At 39.7% G+C, this 17,890-nt stretch overlaps 1 long non-coding RNA gene across 1 annotated transcript; it reads left to right on the top strand.

The window, feature by feature from the left end:
• Positions 1–650: 650 nt before the first annotated feature.
• LOC110481839 (uncharacterized) lies at positions 651–12,953 on the top strand. Its single transcript, XR_002467323.2, has 3 exons — positions 651–1,797; positions 2,931–3,171; positions 4,268–12,953. It is a non-coding gene; the product is annotated as an uncharacterized LOC110481839 (long non-coding RNA).
• The last annotated feature ends 4,937 nt before the right edge of the window (positions 12,954–17,890 follow it).

Genomic DNA, 17,890 nt, shown 5'->3' with positions numbered 1-17,890 from the left:
CTAAATAGTATTTATATGTCATCTTTTCAATTTGTTATTGTACATGCTGTATAGAAAAAGTTATTTGAAATTGAAAAATACACAAAACGGAGCAGCTGCTTGGCAAAGCTGTGTGACAAGGCTCTGACTAAGGTTTGACAAGGTCCAGGTAAAAGTTGGCTTGCTTAGAGACAGAGGTTACATGAGACAACCTCCACAGGTTTTTCTTCCAACATAAATTATTCTGTGATTTTATGATTAACTGCAATTTTGTTCCCAAAACCCACAGTCCTGAAATATTGCAGTTTTTAATTCAAAATTTATGACTCATGGAAAAAAAGGCTCTTCATCTTAACCATCAACACATTTCTCACATGACTGACTGTAAAAGAAAAATTGCCAGTTGCATGTGATTTGTTACTTCTTCATACCCTACTGAAGGGTTGTTTTGTAGCAAACCAGTGAGGTTTTAATGAAAGAACAGCAATATGAATATAATCTAAGAGAGAATATAATCTAAGGGAGAATTCGAGTGGCCACATGGGGGGAGAAGGGTACCAGCTGTTGCTGGGGTATCAGGGGTTGCAGGGGGTGGTAGAGAAGGGGCGAGCCCCAGGCAGGGTGCTGCAAGCCCCAAACCCTAAATGATGCTTTTCTCAGCAGCTGGTTCTGCTGGCCACTCTCAGCTGCTGAGATCCAGCGTGTCCAGGGCAGGTGTCACCCGTGCACTCTTCCTGGTGGATCTGTTTTTGCTATATTTGCTAGCACAGTGGGTGTGTTGTGCATATGGGCAGGCATATGCCAGGAGATGATTCTCTGGGGTGTGCTAGTCCATGGAATACAAAGCCTTTTTGTCACTAGACCAGTGTGGCATCTCTCATCTCTCCCAGGGTAACTCGAGGGGCCTGATGTAATTACTGCTGGAAACAGTAGGTCATTTTAAATACTAATGTTTGTGAAAAGGTCTTGTATTTGCTATAGAATTTATATTCTGTGATTCTTTGAACATTAGTGTGGATATGCAGCTCTTGGACTTGATAAGAAAGCTTGGCCTAGTGCACCTTAGCTGGACTGATCACCTCAGCCACCGGAGGAGCAGAGTCACATCCATTTCTTCATGAAGTCTTCAGTTAGTGAATGGCAGCAGAAAAAGCAGGTCCATACAGGGCCTAAGTCAGCTCTGAGCTTTTGCTTTCTGACCCCAGTAAAATGCTCTGCACTCAAACAGAACAAATGATTGTTAACTTTGGTATCTGCTCGCTAGATGTCTGTTGCCTGGCAGAAAATCTTCTCTGTAGCTATTTTCACATTAGAGAAGTAAAATAAAAACAGTAATGAAGAGGAGCAATCTGGCTTATTAGAAAGACAATTGCAGTAACTATCAGAATAGCAAATTCTGGTTCTTGTTCTGTCTTCATTTTCCTGGACCACCTTGGGAGCCCCTGTTCTATTTCTCCATACCTAATTTCTGAACTGGAAGATGGATAGTGATCCAGCAATGTCACGGTGTTATGCTGGGGAGGGAAATTAATAAGCAAACTCCTTTATGGACCAACTATACCTAATTTTGAAGGCCTTTCCTGTGTGTATATATTTTTTAAAAAAATCCCTGTTTTTATAAATCTTTTGCCTTAATAAAAGTAGGTCTTTCTTCTAATTGAAGTCATGTTAGATGCAGTGATTCATTTCCCAGCAACGTTTGCATCGTCATATGTGGTCAGGTTTTAGATCTCTCATTGTATTTTCCAGGTCAGGTGAGTGGGAAGCAGTGACTCCCCCAGCCAAAAACCAGAGCTTCTCTAGGATCTGGAGCAGAAGGTGATGTACTGATTTGTGTCTCATTTGTGTATCTAACCATTAACTATCTCTGTTCTCATCTCTCTCACCCTACTCCCTCCAGAAATCTGTTATTGAAAGGAAGGAAAAGGGAAAATGTTTTTAAATGGGCAAATTGAGAAATTCACAGTGTTGCAAATAGTATGTGAGCAGGATAGAGCTGCCTAGGGCTCTTTTATGAGTCTCACATGGGGCTGTAAATCAATTTAGAATCGTAGAAGTAAGGCATAAACCAGAAAACTCTGTGTGTGCGTCAGCTGTGTTCTGCACAAATGGCTGATATTGTGTATAGTGTTTACTGCAAATCCTGTTGTGACCCATTTTCTAATGTAACTTGTTTAATTTTTCTTGTGACAAAAAAAAATAAGGTCCAGAGTTTGCTGCTATGTATAAAGTGTCAATTCTTTATTGTTTGAATACTGAGTATGTTACTGAGTTCCTCCAAACAGAGTCACTTTTAATCAAAACCAACTTAAATCCTTGACGAGGTCTTTTTTCCTTAATAAAACCTAAGTAATTTAAAGAATTTCTGCCGTTTCTCCTGTAAAAGCAATTACAAAGTACTGAGGCATATGACTTTGTTTTTCCAGCATACAAGACATTAGTAAACATTAGTAAACATTTCTCAAGACATTTTTAGGTAAATACAGAATTTTTATCTACATCCATTTTGGGCATAATTTGGGCTACCATCTGTTGGAGAGCTTAAATGTCCAAATAGACCTGTGACTTCTGAAGGGTCAGCCTTTCTTTTTGTCATTTTCTGTTTCAATCAGGAAAGTTGGGGCAATTATTATATTAAATTTAAAAGAATAAATTTAGACCAGAGTATTATTTAAGTATTGTTATTGATATTTGGGACTTTAAAGTTCCAGAAGTAGTTTGTTGCATTTTGAAAAGTTTTAAGGTATTTTGATGCACAGGTAGATGCTTCATCTGCAGAGGCCAAAGTGAAGAAACTCAGAATGAAGATAATTAATTGATGATGCAAGGTAGATTTTTTGGGTTTTTTCCCCCTCAGTGCAGATCTTGACCAAATCAGAAATCCTGAGATACAATCAAATTGAATTTATGTCAGCAATGGCACACCCTAATCTTGGTGTTTCTCTTGGCAGGACTGGAGAGAGCAGAATTGCAGTCTGTTCCTCACGAACATCCTCAGTGGCCTCTCCAGGCGGAGCAGGCAGAAGCTCTCCCCACCGAGGTGGCAGCCCTGATGTGCCAGGGCTGGAGGGAGATGGAGGTCCCTGTCACAGGAGGAAATGATCTGTTGCAGCAGTGGGGGCTCACGAGAGAAGGGAATTTGTAACATGCCCATCGCCATGACCAGCTTCTGGTGCTCTTGAACACAGATTTGTGAGTGCTGACATAGTTGCCTACATGAGTCATACTTTGCACTGAAAGTTTTATTTAATGAGCTTTGAGGAAAAATATTTCAAACAGTTTTATGTGTTTCTCTATCCAGGCAAAAAGTTTGAGCACACATCTTCCCGTTGTGGAGAGTGCTTTCTCTTTTCCAGCTGTCAGAACACAAGGGTCATTTGAGTATTCTTGTCAAGTTTTCCAGATGCTTGTTTTGAATTGATGGGTTTGAACAGGAGCAATTTGTTATGCTGGCACTTCCCCCCTCCAACTGCACAAAGAGTCAGCCTTTGCAGATACATTATCATCTCCTTCCCTGAAGGAACTGCTCTTAAGATAGAACGAATGGGTTGGGAGATTTTAGGTCTGAACCAAAGGTCAAACTTGTCTGATAGCTGTGAAAGGAATGGGGATGTGCAGACTGTTGCCTGGGTGGTAGATATTTCTTGCATGCATATGTGTGCAGATAAGACTAGATAGATTATTTGGCACTCTGACTGAAGTATATTTCTTTTTCTCTTTTGGAAATATTTTTTCCCTTTTGGAAATATTATGGAAGGAGGATTTAATATCAAAGTGTAAGTAATCCAGTGAAATATAAAAGTGTTTGTTCAAGTTTTATATGATTGATTTGTTACAATTTCAAAAATCTTTGTTGTAAAATTCAGCCTGTAAATCTGTTTTCCACTTATGCTTTCATTTAACATCTTATGGAAGTAGTGCCCAATATGCACATACTCACTGACTTTAAATAGGCAGGAGAGGAGATGCAAATGGGGTGTGCCAGGCACTGCTGGCCAGATGTGCCCAGGTGAAGGAGTGGCCATGGTGGCTGAACAGTAGGAAAGAGGTGGTGAGAAGTGAGCATTTGCCACCTACTGAAATACTTCTTTCATGCTGATCTTGTCTGTTTGGGAGGATTTCCACATGGAAATTAAAATTAGCTCCATTAATATAGAGACTTGTGTAGAGGTATAAAAGAATGTGTGGTCACAGCAGAGCTATTATTTAGATTCAAAGGAAAAAGAACATGAAAAAGAAATTGGATCTAATTTGAAAGAGTCATACCAGGTATGTGTTCTGTGTCCAGATCAAACTTGAAGACTCATTAACTAGCTGAGAAGGAATCTGCAAACTCCTGCTGAGAAACGTAGTGTCAAATTTGTTGGGTGATTATACAGATAATGAAACCAATACATGAATGTTTCAAGTGATGATCAGGTCAACTATACCAAAAGAAGATTCTTGGCAGCTGAAGGTAAGAATAAATGTTGTATATGGCATTTTCATCCTTTTTCACCTTTGTTTGACCAGAGATTTATGACTAATGTCAAGTATATTCAAGTGGAAACAATTTTACAGGCATAACAGTGGGATAAAAACTTGGAAATTAATCTTATGCTTGTATTCAAAAAATCATTCCAGGTCACATCATTTAAGGAGTGAGAGCCTCTGCCACTCAAAGGAGTGACAAATTCAATTGCATCTCTATCTCCATAGTAAGTCTCATGGTGCTGGCTCTGAGGATTAAATGTGATTCTGATGTGCTCCTGATGTTTCACTAGTTTGTGATATTTTCCGTGAGGAGCAGTATATTTCTCTGTTTAAAAATAAGTAAATATGTAGGTGGAATGGTCAAAATGTATTGTGCAGAAGTTTTGCATTCACTAATTACATTTGCTTTGCAGTCTGATCTTTGGGTAACTATATTGAGTTGCATTGGACCAGAGGTAAGTGGCCTCTCAGGCTTGGAAATGCCTGTGAGCATGTAAAGGATTGCTTTCCCAAACAATCCTGGCTGAAGGGACCTAACCTAGCTACGAGGAATGTGACAGCCTCTAATTCCAGGGCTTGTAATGAGCTGCCTCTGAGACATCTACTCAATTGGATAGATACACTCAAACAGTGAAAGTAACTTTCCTTCGGCCACGATGACTCAGTTAAAAATTGTCCTACTCAGAAGGTTGTAAAAGCAGCCTGGAAAGTGATAACATTAGCTCTTCTGGGCCATTGCACAACCTCATTTATCCTTTAATGATTCTTGTGTTTCCCCAACCTGTGTGCAATTAATATTATTTAACGGATACAGGAATGTTCATCAGGCATTTGCTCAGCAAATAAAATATTTTCAATAACTGTGATCTAAAACTTTAAGCAAATGAGTTTTTTTGATAATCTCTTCATCAAAGTAGATATTCTCAAATGCCCACATTAAATTTTGGATTGCAGGTATCACCTTTAATGTATGCTTCAGTGGCTGCTGGGGCTGGAAGAAAATCATTACTAATTGATATACTTTAATGGCCTGAGAGCTTTCAGAGTTGGATGAACCCAGGAGAAACGCTGAGAGGTAGATATTTGATTCTAATGATGCCTGAGTAGGTACAAGCAAAAAGTAGAACTATCATGACAGCTATATCATTGTCAAACTGCACCATATCAGATTTTCTACTAATTTGATGCTATTACAAACCACTGTTTTAATGAATCCATGAAAGGCAAAGTTAGATAATGGATAGAAACATAGAAAATGAACTCTGTGCTGGTATCTGTATTTGCCAAGATGGTCACTGGAGAGAACAGGAGTTTGGGATTTGTAAACTATTTGTTAGTAAGTGCATGGTATAATTTTCTACTATGTCCTGAATGTTTAGTAAGTTTTTATAAAAATACAGATATTCTGACATTTTCACTTAACTGTGATGATGTAGGATGTGAGTGATGGGTGTTCTAATGCCCCATCCTTGCTGCATTGGTCCCTCTTGCAGCTTCCACCTTCCACTGCACTGGGCACACCTCACACACAGTGGGAGAAAACATGATTTTTTTTTCCAAGTATGAGCTGCATTTAAAGACTTCTTATATTTTGTCTCAACCCAATCCCTAATTTTCACTGTGATCTACTGTTTTTAGCACAGTTATCAGAGGCGTGTTCTTCTGACTGAGAGAGCTGTGGCATTTTTAATGGAAAATAGGGGAGGTTTTGGAGATCTGCTTTAGCATCAGAGTTTGGGCCTATGGCTTTCATCTTCTTTTTCATGTGAGACTTAAGGGAAAAATTTACCATTGCTAGTAAATACCTGTAATTTTATGTGTGAGTGAAGCAGAAGAACCAATACGTAACCCTTTCTGAATCTATTTTTAGGATTTACAAAATGTATTTGTGTTTTATTCAGTAGGAAATGTGCTTTTCTTTATGAGTTTCTTTGGATGACTTGGAAATTCTAATTATATGGAGCTAATAATTAATGTTTATTCCATGAAACTGGAAAGGTCCTTTACAGGCAGCATAAAAGCTTGGTGTTAAGTCACACCTGCTTGTAGTGGAACAGTTTTGATGATTAAGAAAACTTGGAGAGAAGTATACAAAAAATCAGAGAGAATTAAAAAGTCTAAACATACGTTCTTTACTAGTTCTTTTAACTTTACACTGTTCTTTTAACTGTGAGACAGGCCAAGGCTAAAGCAAGTGGCCTCAGGTAAAAAGAGAGAGAAGTGAATGTTCAGAGCAGGATCCTGAGCACTCAGGAGGATTATATGACCTCGGGGCAAAAAAGTGCAGATTATTTTTTTCTGGATCTGGTAATGCTCACACTGCCTAAATCCAGAGGGTTATGTAACTATCTAAACCCAGATTAATTGTGTTTAGAAATCTTCAGAAAAAAAATGTCTGTGTTGCTCTCACTGATAAGAGATTTTTGTCTTATGAAATGTGTAATTGAGGGACACAATTGATAGGTTAGTTTTGTAAGTGTAAATTTAATTTGTGTACATGCATGAAAAAGCTGAGAGGGCCAGACTCCTTGTAGATTTAGGAACTCACACTATAAGAAATTGTGAGATTGCTTGAAATTTGCCTCAAAACTGAGGACATGACAGTTTATGCGAGTCACAATCTCCTAAAACTACTGAAGAAATTGAGAGTTTTTTGAATTTTACCAAGTTGACAGAGCTGTTTTGGATGTTTATGGATTTCAAGAGCATAAGACTGTCACTAAAAGTGACTTTATGGTTTGTTGCAGTGAAACTGTACACTTTCAAAAAGGAAAGGACTCAGCAGATAGAGAATGCTGGTGGGGCTTGTACCTGTGTGCTTGGGGAGCAGGAACCAGCTGGGGGTTCCTGGGAAAGGTGCAGCTACAAAGCAGGTGTCACACAATGAGCATGTTCAGCTGTTTGCCTTAAAATGTATCTGCAAGGCTTCCAAACTCGTGTACATGATATCTTAATGCAGTCTTAGCTGTGAATTTTTACAGTACTTGGTGTATTATTTCAACAAATTTTATACTTCCCTGTCAAATCCTATATGATGGGCAGCTGAAAATACACTTCTGTTAAATTAATGATACAGGAGAGATCTCAGTTGCATCTGGCTCTTTGTGGAGGAAGGTAAGAAAATGATGAGGCAACATTTTCCACAGAGAATATTTATTAACACATCCCTTGGCAAGGATGAAGTGAAATAAATGTGCAAGGAGACAGGGCAGTGGTGGGGCTGCCACCAGAAGTGCAGGTGCAGCTGCTGGGGACAGGGCTCAGTCTGAATTTGGCAGTGCTGGGTTAATGGCTGGACTCGATGGGCTCAGAGGTCTTTTCAACCTGACTGAATCTGTGATTTTCCTCTGAGGAGAGAAATGAGTGGGGACAGACTTCTCAGCTGGTGTAGACCTACCTACCTGCCTGGAAATCTGGTTTTAAGTGGAACTCCTTGACTTATGCTCTTTACATCAGGCAGGTATAAATACTGAAAAAAAATTGCATGAGTGGAAATCAGGTCAGTACCTTTTGGTTAAGATATTTTGCAGTGATTTTGGTGTGGATTTAGTGGTATCTTGTCTGCTTTCTGGCATTTATTGACTTGCTCATGTTCACTAAATCCAATTTACAGCTCTTCACATGGCCAGAACATAGCAGCAAATCTAGTGCATTAAATCAGTGAGCTGAACTCAGTTCTTTATTAAACCAACAAATCTGGATTAATTCCACTCTTTGAAAGTGTTTCTATTAAACAAAATACCAGTTAGACCAGTGTCTAGAAAATGTCTTTTGAAAGCTTTGAGTGTTTCTGTCCTGAAGCCCAGATACAATGTCAATGTCTCTGCAGAATATGTATGTTTTCCCCCTCTAGTCTCTCTTTTTTTTTTCCCTAAGAGGGACAATTATATGAACTGTTCTTGCCAAATTCTTTTTGTGACTGTATTTGAAATTTTTCAAATGGTCTGAGTCTGTTAGAAAATTATGGGGAGATCTATTTCTATAGCACCACATTGATGCATGGCCATATCTCTGTTTTTCAGACAAGCTACATGTTGGGTTTTCTTCCTCCAAGTACAATCTAGTTTAGGCTAATACCATTAAGAAGAAAAGAAGAAGACATTTGACAGGAGTTGTTGTGTATAGAAGTTGTGTTTGATGGTGTGTGTGGAGGTGTTTGAAGTGCTAATTTTTTTTCTTCCTGGAATACTGGTGTGACAGAGGTGTCAAGTTTTGATAACTGGAAACTGCAAAAGCAAATTCAAGTTTCAGCCTCTGTTTTGGTTGATTGTAACATTCTTACTGTCACCCCAGATTCTTTTCCTTCTTTCTTCATTCTGCTTTCAGACAGTTTTGCCAACAACTTAGATTTCATGCTTTCTAATGAGGGTGTCAATTTTTGTTCAGATAGCTGCAGAGTGTGTGTGTAAAATACCCATTTTCCTCTTAAGTTAAATATGCAGTGCCAAATTATTTTTTTAATTGGTGCTATTCTTTAGTTGCAGTTTGGTTTCTAGTGTAGGAAGAAACAAAATCTGGTTTTATGCCTTTGAAAAGTGCTTTATATTTGTCAAATGTTCTCTGTCACGTATTTGCTCTGTCAAATGTTCTGTGTGTATCTCACCTTTGTTTACTGCATCTTCTAAAGCACTTCTTCAATGCTCAATCTATGTTGACCTTACTTCTCAAAATATTTGCTAAATGAAACATTCTCTTGGGAGGAAGTAGTTCCTAAGCATGTGGATTCTGTTTATTTCTGGGTAGTTTGGGGTTTTGTTGCCTTTGGGAAGCATAAGAGTATAGAATATAAGGCCCCCAACTCCTGGATATAAATCAGCTGTTCCTAAAATCACTGTCAATATCAACAGAGTGAGCTGGTAAGTTGTGACTAAAATGTGTATTTGTGTGATCTTTACTCGTGATCTTTTCCATATTTGTGCAGAAAGCCCTGTTTAGAAACCAGGACTGTTTTACGGTGCCTTGATGGCATTGAGCAATTTCTAAGGGAGGTGGGTAAACCTCTCATAAAGGTGTTACAGACAGACCCTAATCTGGCATACTGGGCATAACTGTGTTTTATTCCAGGGAGGAAAAATGCAACCAAAACATTTGGAAAAATCCTGTTATGTGTGTCAAGAATCTGTTTTAAAGCTCAGCAGTCACTATTTTTTCTTTAGCTCTTGTTTCTTGACTATGTGATGTTAAAGTGACTTGTGTGTTTTTCTATTTGCCTATATTAAGTTCCTAACCCACTTCTTGGGTGTATATACAATGTATATATGTAATTAGGTAATACAAAACCTTTTCCTTTGACAATAACAAAAATCAGCTATGGTAATAAATAAATTCCCTTGCCAAGGGGAAGTCTCCTCCCATCAAAGGACAGCTCCTAAGCTATGTAATGAAACACATCTATGAACATTAACAGGTAATAATGTACTTTGAATCATACTGATAAAACTAACTATTATAGTGAATTTTTAAGGTTTTCAACAGAATGCATTTAATATATACATGAATTCTCCTCCTATTGCATTTTCCGTAGCAACCGATCATTAAATTCTACAAAAGGATGTTTGTCTTTCCACACAGCAAACACACATGAAAAGTCATGAATCTCATCACCCAGGACTTTGCTTGAATGTGCATGTTCCGCACATGCCTGCAGAGTGCCCACTAATTAGGGTAGAAAATGCTAAATTGATTATGATCATTAGAAGTGAAAATGGCTTCTCCTGTCGGTTGCAGGAAAGATTAACTTCTTTTTGGAAAATTTTATTAAAGTTCTGCACAATTTCTTGTGTGATTTACTTAATTATACAGCACAATAAGGTAATTGCCTGTCATAATGATGTGATTATGTATATTTGCTTAAAATGTACAATTAGATGCAATTACACTCTAAGAAAATGGAAAAAATTTAAGGGCTAAGGCACTGAAACATTTGCTCTATCTTGCCAAACTGGGAGCACAGGCTCTAATTCAAGGTGCTCCTCACTGATATGAATTAACATGAAAATATATTTGGGAAAAAAAATCCAACCAAGAAAACAACAAAACCCCCCCTCATGTACAAGGATATTGCAGAAGGCATGGTTTGATTTCTGCATTATCTATGTGTCAGATTTTAGGCACGATTCGAACAAATCTCATCTTGCCCATGAAGAAGAAAGTAGCACATTGTACTCATGGTGTTGGGAACATCATGCAGAGCCAAGTTTGCAGGGATCAGGTGACATTTTTAAACAGCTGTAACATTCCCAAGGCTAGAGGAACTGCATTTTCCACAGTTTTATGCAATCCCAAGGCACAGAAGTGCATTATGTTCTTTCCTGTGCTGAGCCCTGGGATTCCCCTGCAGGTACCTGCTTTCAGCCACTGGACAGGTTAGAAAAACATCCAGTATTAAGCAGTTTGTGCTAAAGTTGTTTGAAATGGCTACTCAGTAGCTGTGCTGATAAATCATACAAGGGGAACCTGTTTTATTTTCGCATGTAATTACAAGTCCCTAGTCCCATTCACTTTTCTTACTGCATTTTTCTCCCTTTGTGACAGCAGCTCCCAGGACTGAGCTCTGGGATTAATAAAAGGGAATTCACATTGTTGTGCATCAACCTGAACCTCTCCTAACCACTCTCATTTTGCCAATATGCTTTAACCCTATGACAGAAGGACCCACTGTACCTGCTTTTCCTGTAAAGGTATCATTAGTGCAGTGAAATGTAGGGATTTTTAATGCTTTTAAAAACAGCATGTGTCCCAGTAAAAGCAGAAGTTGAGGAAGAGTTTGTTGTGTATTCTTATTTAATGCACTTTAACTGCAACTACTTTATTTGAGAATTCTATGTATAAGTAAGCCTTCAGTTGTGGGTTTTTTCTTTTCAAGCTGATAGGCTTTCTAGCTGCAAATATTGTTCGTTGACTTTGTCTCATCTAAACAGGTCTCTTATCCTCAGGAAATTATTCCCTCTTTGTTATCTGTTCTCTGTCATGATCTTTGCTTCTCTCTGTGCTTCACTACCACTTTAGGAGGGAGTTCCATCAATATGTTGCTCTCTCCATTTTCTCCCTAGGGACATACCTCTTTTCTCCTGGGCAAGAACTGATTTTGTTGGTGGGGTTGTTTCTGTTTCCAGACAATAGGCCTGGAGCAGGCAAGGTACCATTCCCTGGAATAGAAAATTCATTCTAATTAATTCTAGCCAACATACCATGTTAAAACCACTTGCTGCTTGTATCTACAATTCTGCACATGATCAAACATATCAAACAAACTGCTCATAATCCCACTGTTATCAGTAGTTATCTATTATTATGAAATAATAGTATTAATTTTTTTTCTGTAAAAGAAAAAACTTTAATTGTTTTCAAAGAAGAAAACTTGTTCATTTAATTATTTTCTAGATTTAACTGTGTTTGTCCAGTGCTAGTGGCTTTGCAGTTAAATACTATATTCCACAATTAGAACCTCATTTTCTACTTTCAAAAGAACTGAAGCTATTTTTAAATCAACAAGGAGGCTAGACTGAAGGAAGAATTGAACCCCACATATGGAAAATTCTCTGCTCTCCTGCCTTCATAAATAGGAAGTTCAGCTACATATTTTTCTTTTGGTTCCCATGGTGAGAACATCAATGATTGTATCAAACAGATCAACATTTTTGAGCTGATGGATGTTCAAAACTTCAGCTGTTCAAAGCCTACCCAAACTTGCTAGCTGTGTTAGAGCAGAAAACCTGCACACAAAGTAACAGGCATTAAAGAGATTTTTCAATATAGTTTTTATTAGCTTTCAGCAAGAAGACTCTTAGAAATATGCTAGAAGATGCCAGGTGTGTTGTGGTAACAAATATGTTGTAACTTATTAATATTGTGGAGTCCCAAAAAAATGGATTTCAACTGTTGTCAACTGAAGTAAGCAGGAACTTGAGAACATGAATGACACTTAAAATACTCAGATGATGAGATGAGTAATTACATCCCTAAAATAAAATAAAAAAAAAAAATCTGAAGATGATGTCCTGGTGTTGCATTAAAGTGAAGGTGCTGGGAAATATCTGAATATAGCTTTGAACACAAATTGAGTTTGTACAAACTGAACATGGGGTTCTCTTAATGGCTCAAACTCAGTGTATTGATAAACAATACAATTATCTCTGTCATAACTTAGGAAAAGACATGATTTAACCCAAAAGAAACTAGATGCACTTTTATTAAAAAGTTCTAGCTACTGAAAGAATTTGGGGTTCTCTGATGAAGAATTTTATGCATTTACTGAAGCTTAGTTTAATTTTTAATATACTTCTGGAACTTCCTGAAATAAATGAAAATGCACTGCAAAGTCATGGGTGTGGATGAGCATGGCCACAGGCTGGGAGGTGGCTTTGGGCCAGCCAGGTGTGGCCAGCTGTCCCAGTCCCTGGCTGCCAGGGTTTAGTGGGGCAGAGGGGCCCCAGGCAGGAGCAGACCCTCATGGGGGCAGAGGAGGGGAGGCAGAAAAAAAAAAATCTATTTTCTATAGGGAAAATAGATTTTGTCTGGAGAGGGAATAGAGGACGTCCAGCACTTCTGAGAGTGGGGGACTCCTTTCACCTTTTTGCCCTTTGGTTTGTAAGCATTTTACTCCTTGCCTGCACTCTCTGAGGAACATTTCCCCCTCTTTTCCAGCTCCTTTAGTTTCTTCACACAGACTGACCACCCGTGTTCTTGTTGTTTCAAGAACAGACAAAATGAGCTCTTCAGGACGTTGTCAGGATGGTCCTGCCTTGCTCTTCCAGAATAAGTCACAGGCTGGGAATGTTTCCAGCAATAGAGGGAAAGTGGAGCTATTCCTAGCTGAGCACATCTCCATTTCAGAAGGACTGGAAGATGAAACAATTCCTGGTTTCCTTTCCTTTTCAGTGCTCTTCAAAGAGCTTGGGAGGCTGTGATTTCCTGAACTTTTAAATTTGTGACAAAGAAATCTTGTCTACAGCGTGTTTAAAGGTATCTTTTCATCTCTCACAATTATTATTGTTATTTTTTAAGATCCACTCTTTTCTGCAGATCTGAGAAACTTAACTCAGCTGTGTGAGGTATATCCCTGTCTCAGCAAACGTGTCACGCTCTCTGCCACTTCTGTGTTCCATGGCAAAGGAGGAGGAGTTCTTTGTAAACGTGGCCTGTGGTTTGTGAAATTTGGCATTTTGGATGCCCTATTTGAGCTATCTCAGGTTTTATTTTTACAGATATTACAGTGGCCCCCAAATCAAAGAACTGGAAGGAGTATTAGATATTCAGCATCTGTCAGGAAACAAGATTAAAAAAAATCATTGAGAATTTTGACCTTCCAAGTCCCTTACAAGTAGTGAAAAGAAAAATATAAGTTTTAAAAATTCCTCTAAAAAATGTTAGGTTTAGTGATTCCAGATAATCCTACAATGATTTATATGAAATAGATACTCATTCATCACTTTTTTGCATTACAGAAACAACAGCAGTGGAAATTACAGTGAAATTTATTCTACTGCTGTCTTGCAATAATATTGAGAATTGTGTTTATTTCATCTTGTAAATGGCTCCATTCTGCACTTGTTTAGATTACACAGGTATAATATGCAAGGAAAAAGGACAGGATTGCTGCATTATTTTACAATGTTACTTTCTTTTTTCTCCTGAGAGATTGTAATGTACTTTTAAATAATCTATGCACAGCTACTGTGAGTCAATCAAAAAATGCTGTGCTGTCCTGCTAAGTCCATAGACAACAAGATTCAGGCATGTTAAAATCTAAATCAAAGGTTAATCCATACTTGGTTATTTGACAGACCTAAAACAGCAATTCATTTTCTTTATGAGTTAAACATGCTGAGCATAGTAACCAATATATTACTGAAATTTGGGGTTTATTCTCCATTAGCTCTGACAACAGAGGGATGAGGACAAGAGGTTCTGAATGTTTTCTGTGGATTCTGCCTTGTGCCTTAAACATTTAATGTGGCTCATTAGCACAAAGCTTGGCATTAATAATGGTGGGGAGACCAATACATTTACAGGGGAATATTAACAACTTTGTGTCAGCTCACACTTCCATTTTCCAGCAGCAAATCCATGTTTGTGCTTGATCCTTGTCCATAGGTGGCAGCAGCTCCAACTCTTTATGGGCTGCAATTAAGGCCAGAGAGTTGTGCAGGGAAAGTTCAGCAGCTTCTGCAGGCACTGCTGTCAGCACAGCCCTTGGAAAGACATACAGCAAAGAGGTGGGGAAGAAACGTGCCAATGGAATTATCTTTCAAATAACTGGAAGGCTTTTCTATCCTGAACCCAGAGGTAAAACTTACCCTTCAGGATTTTTGATTAACATCAGTTGAAAGAAACATTTAAGTGTCTATTTATAACTTATATTCACAGTCGTGTTTGAAGCTAAACGGCAAAACTTGTAGTTTTATAATATCAAGTGGGTGCTGCTCAAATCTTAATTTTGATATACCTGCCTGAAACAAACAGTCTCTGTTGGCTTAAATTTGGATTAAGGACTAAGTAAGTGAAACACAAAGATTAATGATCACCCACTGCCCTAAGCTGTGCCATGGAAAGCCTGATACAAAGCAGCTCTAAGGGGCAGCTGCTGCTGGGAGGTGAGCGTGTGTAACCACAAAGCCTAATAAGAATGAGGCACAGTTCCTTATTTTTTAGAAGTTTTTTCTGAAACATAATCTATGTATCATGTTGAAAGATGAAAGAAACTTTGTGGGGTTGTAGCTACTGTCATCTTTATTATCTAAAGAATTGAATTTAAACATCTGGACTCCGCTGTGCTTTGCACTGAACAAATGGAAGCATTTTCAGGCTTAGCAGTTTTGTGCTCAAATGTCAGTGACCCACTTCTGGTTCCTTCAGTCCTTTGAGTTTGCTCCTGCAAACCTCCTGCTCTGCTCCCAGGGTGGTGGTTTCTTTGTTATTGATGAGCTTTGGGCTGCTCCTGGGAGGGAATATTCCTCCTCCCCACCTTCAGGCAGCCAGCCAGGCTGCCTGCTATGGGGGATTGTCTGTGTCTGCAATGCAGAGACACTGTGACTATTTGGATGATTTAATCTGTCCCTAAATTGCTTAAAATCTGTTAACTTGCTCCCTCCCCAGCATCTCAGCCTCTTCCTAGGCAGTATTGGGGTGTTCCATGCATTTCTGTGTGAGTAGGCTAATTGTTCCAGCTCAAGTTCTGCACTGCTTGCAATTACAAAAAAAGGATGTTGTGGGTCATGTGAAAGTCAGTCTAGATGCTAGAAAACCTCTCACCTTCTTACTGGTCTCCCAAAGCTGAACCTTCCCACTTTAGTCTCACAGACTTTCTGATCTGATTTGTTTCTGTTTATTTCCCTTGAACATCAGCTGTCAACTATTCTCTCATCTGCCTGTTCAAAGAGGATGTAACCATCTTCCCTCCTTTATGGATCTGTGAGATGCTGAGGAGCAGCTCAGTGTAAGGTTGTAAATAGTCAAAGGCCACCTGGGAATGCAGGAGACTGCTGCCTTTATGGCTGGCTGGGGACACTTTGCTGCAAAATAATATCTCTGGAACTTTTGTTCTCCAAGAAGGCAACATGAAAGATGTCATGTCCATATCACATGAGAGAGGGAGGCATTCTGTATAAATTTATTTTAAAATTTGCTGTTGCCTAAAGTTGCTAGGAAAGCAGATGGATAATGATAGCCCTGGGGACTTATTTCCTGATTTTTCAATGAGATATTTTTGACTGAAAGAGTTTAATATAGCATAGAAAATGTCATTTAATTACAACTTGTTGTTGGTGCCCAATGAGACAGACCCAAGCTCTTAAATTAGCCAGTTAAAGTAGGTGCCTAAAGCTGCTGGTGTGAATATCCAATGGAAAAGACTGTGACAGGCAGGGGATGTATTTCAGGCATGGAAAGGGCAGGGCAATGGCAAAGGTGGTGAGGGAAGAGCATCTGCTCTGATGCTCCCACAGGCTGAGGGCAGAGAGGTCTGCCTGGCAGAGCTCCCTGAGCCCCTCTGCCCCCTGTCACTGGGGGGGACACAAAGCCCTGGCTGCCTCCAGGCCACCCCTTCTTCCTCTGTGCCCTACCAGCAGCCTGAGAAGAGCTCTGCACCAGGCAGGTGGCACTGGGAGGGACCTGCCAGCCCCTCTGGCATGGTGGAGAGGGTCTGGCAGCCAGCAGGGCCTTGCAGGAGCCCCCCAGACCAAGCAGGAGCCCCCCAGAGCAGGCAGGAGCCCTGGGGCTGTGCAGGACACCAGAGCAGATTGTCCCAGTCCTCTGCTGCCTGCCATGCATGCAGAGGATGGCCCAGATGGGTTGGTTTGAACCTCACACTTCCAAATCCCTCATAATCCACCTGAGTGGTGGTGGTGGGAATGTTCAGTCCTCCAAATTGCCTAACTGCAAGACAGAGGCAGCTGTTAGACCACAAAAATTCCCTGCATTGTCAGCGTGGCAATGAAAGTGGTCTGAAATGCTTAAAAGATTTTGTAAGTAGTGACAGGTAAAGCTGACCAAGCTTCATGCAGGGAAGGTGGGATGTGGGAGAGCAGGGCTGTCCTCCCTGGCAGAACATTTTCACATCTGTCATTTGTTCAGACTCGCCCAGCACTCGGTGACAGGAGGCTCTCAGCCTGAGAGCTGCAGATAAAATAAACAAGGACTGTCACAGGACTTGCTGCTCTGCACAGGCTGCCTCGGAACTGAAACTGTGTGGAGAGGTCTGAGCAAAACCACAAATGAGACTTAAAAGGACTGAACTCCTTGCAACGTGATAATTAACTGTACTTTGTGGAACATTAATACTCGAAATGCTTGATGCTGCCAGCTAGGAAACCACAGTCACAGGTGTTCCTGCCCATGGCAAGGGCTTTGGAACTAGATAATCTTCAAAGTGCCTTCCAACCCAAATAATTTCATGATTCTGTGATATGGTGATGTAATCCTGTGATATTTTAATAGAGTTTTGTGAAAATGGGGAGTTTTCATTCCAAATGCAATGGGTTAAAGCTGAGCAGGTAGATGATAGTATGTTGGACTGAGCTCTGAAATAGCATTTTTCTCTGTCAGTTCTGTTTCTGAAGGTATTAAAGCACAGCTGGGAATGGGACATGGCCTGGCAGTGCATAAACAAGGGCTCTTCCATCAATTCCCCAGAATGGCAGCTTGCTTACCACATAAAACACATTTGCTGATGCTCCTAGAAAATATTTCCCCTGGGCTTGTTAATGGGACATCTACACGTGGTGACACAGCCCAATTTCTGTTCATTTGTTTACCTGCTTGTGGAAACACTAACTGGAAATGTCAGGGTTTTTCCTGCAGGGCTGTCAGTCTCGCAGTCCTTCTCCAGGCCTTGCCTTTCTGATTCACTGGTTGGGTCAATTAATGTTCATACCGCCACTAATTGCACTGCTCCAAGAGCTACAGGAAAAATCAGCCAGGACAGAGCACGAATCATCCT

The sequence above is a fragment of the Lonchura striata genome, chromosome 4A (assembly GCF_050655825.1).
Source record: "Lonchura striata isolate lonStrDom1 chromosome 4A, ASM5065582v1, whole genome shotgun sequence".
Taxonomy (NCBI): Eukaryota; Metazoa; Chordata; class Aves; order Passeriformes; family Estrildidae; genus Lonchura; species Lonchura striata.
Note: the sequence above shows the minus strand (reverse complement) of the source record. Positions and strands in the feature narration are given on the sequence as shown.